Below are 5131 nucleotides of genomic sequence, written 5' to 3' on the forward strand. Positions count from 1 at the left end.
GGGCATTTCAGTGATAATACAAATCTTGTTCTCACTAGAACAATTCGTGCACAAGTATAATCAACTCTCTACTCATAAGCTAGCTCAAGCCAAACCTTAGCCTATTATGCTACTCTCCAAGTCCCTATTTCCTTGCACAATTCCTGTGAGGAATAGCCCATATTTAATTGGGAATTCATTCCTCTATAACTGCACAATCCAACTCTAGGTCCTCTTCTGATTGCATGCATGATATGTAAAACTCGGATAATTATACAACTGATAGTACACTATCCCTGCACTTTAGTCTCAACTGGGTCTTTCTCTAAACTGACTTGCATGAGTTTCTGAAGAGTGAATCTCCAGTTAGCTGGAGTAGCACTCAGGATGCACCAATGCACCAACTCACTACTAGACCTCTACTAGTTCCACAAAAAATTAGAACTAGTTTAACTATCTATAACTCAATCAAACTGAGTTATCTAATTACAACTAAAATAAATTTATCCTGGACCCCTAAAATTTAGGGAGAACATATACATGACTACAAAAATACTTCCAACTCGAAATTCCTAAGATAATTAAGTTAATTAAACTTAATTAGCTATTTACAAGTTGCTACGAGAATATAATTCGATTTTAATTCACAGTTTTATTCAAGGACAAATTAAACATGAATTTCTTGTTTCCATTTCTCAACAATGAGAGTAGCTAAAGATAAGACCAAACCAAAGTAGGTTGCATTCAAGGTATCTAACAAGGGTAAGGAGCACAGAGATCATCAATAATGTTCCAGCTGTGAATTTGATCAAGAGTTGGCTCATTTTTCCAAGAAACTAAAACGTGGTTCATGGAAGTACAAAGGCAAGTTTCCCTTCAAAGCTTTGATTGTGGAAGGGCTAGTCATTTTGCCTCCAAGTGTCCCTATAAAGAAAATTCAAAGAGGAATAAATATCCAAAGCCCAAAGATAAAGCTCAAAAATATCAAAAGGAAAAGCCCCTTAAGAAGAAAGGACTATACTCCAAAGAGTATAGTTCTGCACCAGAATCTAATGGTCAACATTCTTCAGAAGGTGAGTCTAATGAATGTTTCTTATGCCACTTGAAGGTGACTCCAAGAAAAAAAATGTCTCAGACTATGAGGAAGAAGAAGAAGAAGGAGTAGTGGATCTTGAAGGGGAGCTCATCGGTGCTCTTAATGAGTTAAAAAAGGCCAGGAAAAAGAACAGGAAACTAAAAGAGCAGTTGTTTTGTGTTGAGGAAGGTATGTATAACTCAAACAATGAGGAGTTTTTTTATCAAAGAGAAAAACTTTGAGAGGCCATTAAAAGTAAAACAACTTAGCTCTCTAATTATAAGAAATACAAAAAACATGTGAAAATATAGACAAGGAGAATAGACTCTTAAAGTAGGAGCTAATCAAGAAAAAGGAGGAGATAATTTATGAAACAAGTAAGGGAGATATTTTGTCCTTGAAAGTCAAATTATAGGAAGAAAAATGGATGGAATAAGCTCTTAATTATTTGATTCTTGAATGGGAGGAGAATTGTCACAGTATATAAGTAGAAAGTGTCTTCTTAAGAACAAATCTTGATAGGTTAGGGACTTGGAAGGATCTGGACAAAAGTTTATTAAAGGGACAAAGAAGTGAAATCACATTCTGAGCAGTCAAAGGCCTCCAGAGAATAATACGCTTGGGATACTTTGAATCAGAAGTCTTCTATGGGAAAGATGAGCTTCAGGTCCATAAGATTTGATGTTATGAAACCAGTTCACAAAAATATAGAAAAGATAGATCAAAGACTTAGAAATCAGCCTCTTCGAGGAGGCAACCTCCTTTACGTTACACAAATGAAAAATTCTTGGATGATACAAATGAAAAAACCTCCTTTCTATATATAGGAGTCTAAGGGGCCACAATATAACCAAAGCCGACCTAACAATAATAATATAAGGACACAAAAATAACAATAGTGGGCTTCTATGGGGCACAATAATAACAATATGGGGACAATAGGGGCACAACAATAACAATAAGGGATACAATGACAATAGTAATGGGGGAATCACTAGTATTATAGGGACCTAACATGCCCCTCTCCTTCAAAAAAGTGTTGTCTTCAATGCTTGAGTAGTTCTGGATGCTTTTGTATAAAATTCTCATCCTCCCATGTGGAATCTTCAACTTGTAAGTTCTTCCACTTGATGAGATACTCTGAAATTGATAGATTTCATCGCTGTCGAGTTCTCGCTTCTTTGACTGCTTCAAGTTCCAATATGATTTTTCCTTCCTCATCAAGTTCTAGCAATATTGTTTGAACTGGGAGCTTGTCACCTATAACCTTCTTTAAGCATGACACACAGAAAACTGGGTGCACTCGAGAAACTGCAGGAAGCTCCAATTTGTATGCCATAGTACCTATCTTTTGTAACACCTTGTACGGACCATAATACTTTGGTGATAATTTATTATCCTTCTTAGCTTGCTTGAGGGACATTTGTTTATATGGTTGTAGCCATAGGAATACCCAATCACCTACATCAAAACTTCTTTCAATGCGATGTTGATCTGCCTACTATTTCATTCTATTCTGCGCCAAGGTGAGGTTATCCTTTAAGAGTTGGAGAACTTTTTTTTGATGCTCAATGTGATCTTCCACTGCTTAAACCTTACAATTTTCTCTTAAATATGATGTGATGGATGGTGGATGATATCCATAAAGTGCCATAAATGGGGTCATTTTTGTTGCAGTATGGAAGGAAGTGTTATACCACTATTCAGCCAGAGGCAACCATTTGACCCATTGTGTCTATTTATCAGATACAAAGCAACAAAGATATCCTTCCAAACATTTGTTTACTATCTCTGTTTGCCCATCAGATTGAGGATGATAAGATGAGCTATGAGCTAACTGAGTACCAAGACAAGAAAATAATTCTATCCAAAAATTTTGAGTGAAAATGGGATCTTTGTCGCTTACAATAATCTTTGGGTTTCCATGTATCTTTTGAATTGTTTCCATAAATGCAGTAGAAACCGTACTTGCTTTAAATGGATGAGATAATGCACAAAAGTGTGCATACTTGGTAAGTCTGTCAACTACCACCATGATAACACTCTTTCCTTCGGACTTGGGTAAACTTGTGATAAAATCCATTGAAACCTCCTCCCAATGTTGGCTTGGAATGGATAAAGGTTGTAATAGGCTCGGGGTCTTAATTGTTTCAACTTTATTTTGTTGGAAAACCAAACATTCCGCCACAAACTTTTGAATATCTGATTGAAGGCCATCCCAAAAAAATTCCTTCTTAACCCTGTGGTAAGTTTTTAGAAATCCTGAATGCCCTCCTAAGGGAGAGGTGTGCAATTCCCTAAGAATATTTTGTTTGAGTCAGGGATTCTTACATAGGTATAACTGATCTGTGTACCATAACGAATCACTTGTCCAACTAAATCTATTAGATGTATTGGGATCTTGTTGTAACTTTTGAATGAGTGCCCACACTTCTTCATCATTCTTCCGTTCATCCCTTGCTTTATTTACCCAATCTGGTTGGATAATAGAAATGGCGCAAAGAAATGCTTCCACACCCTCATCCTTTCTTGAGAGTGCATCTGCCACAACATTTTACTTCCCTTTTTTGTAGATGATTTCAAAGTCATAAACCAACATCTTTGTGACCCATTTTTGTTGCTCCTCTAAAGATAATCTTTGTTCTAAAAAGTATTTAAGACTATCATGATATGTTTTTACCTTGAAGTGTCTTCCCATTTGGTAGGGTTGTCATTTCTTAATTGCATGTAATATTGCCAACATTTCCTTCTCATAAATAGCTTTGTGTAAATACTTTCCTTTGATTGGATGACTTTTGAAAGTAATGGGTCTTTCTTCTTGCATTAAAACAGCACCAATTCCATTTCCTGAGGCATCACATTCCACAATAAAGGTTTTTGTGAAGTTCGGTGTAGCTAAGACCGCTGCTTGGCACATTTCCTCTTTAAGATGTTCAAAGGCCTTCGTTGCTTCTAGAGTCCATGAAAATGCATCTTTCTTCAATAATGTTGTTATAGGTGTTGCTATTCTCCCATAATTCTTAACAAACTTGCGATAATACCCTGTCAACCCGAGAAATCCTCATAGATTCTTTATGGATGTGGGGATTTTCCATTCCTTAATGGTTTTAATTTTGCTAGGGTCTACCTTAACACCTTCATGAGATACAATATGACCTAGATATTCCACCTCTTATACTCCAAAGAAATATTTGGATCTTTTTACATATAATTGTTTCTCCTCCAATAGTTTGAGCACCCTATCAACATGTTGAACATGATCCTTCCAAGACTTGTTGTAGATTAGTATATCATCAAAAAATACTAACACAAATTTTCTAAGGAAGGGTTTGAAAATGGAATTCATCAAACCTTGAAATGTAGAAGGTGCATTGGTAAGGCCAAAAGGCATGACCAAAAATTCATAATTACCCTCATGAGTTCTAAATTTTGTTTTTGGAATGCCTTCAGTCTTCATTCTGATTTGATGATATCCTGAACGAAGATCCAACTTGGTGAAGTAAACTGATCCATGCAATTCATCCAATAATTCATCAATGATAGGAATGGGAAATTTATCTTTAATAGTGAGCTTGTTGAGCTCCCTATAATCTGGACACATGCACCATGATCCATCCTTCTTTTGAACCAATACTACTGGAGCAAAGAAAGAACTTTGACTAGGTTGAATGATACTAGCCTCTAGCATTTCTACAACGATACGTTCAATTTCAAAAATTTGGGCATAGGGATATCTTTAAGGCCTGATGTTTGGAGGAACACTTCCTGGAATCAAATGAATAGCATGATCATGATCATGAATAGGTGGGAGGCCTTTGGGAGTCTCAAATACCCTGGAATGATTGTCCAAGACATTTTGGAGATTTGGAGAAATAGATGATTTCGATGTGGGAACCTCTAGTGAACATAATTGTGCAATTATGCCACGTTGTTATTTTTTTAGAAGCTTTGTCATTCCGTTAGAGCTAATTATCCTTCCCAATTTCCTTGTGATACCCCTTAATTCAACTTCCTTTCCTTCTGAAGAAAATTTCATGAAAAGTTCTTGAAAATTAAAAGCTATTGTACCCAAGGATT

This window comes from Pinus tabuliformis, chromosome X (assembly GCF_031772625.1).
Source record: "Pinus tabuliformis cultivar Carrire ecotype Pingquan chromosome X, CPIR1, whole genome shotgun sequence".
In the NCBI taxonomy this organism is placed as follows: Eukaryota; Viridiplantae; Streptophyta; class Pinopsida; order Pinales; family Pinaceae; genus Pinus; species Pinus tabuliformis.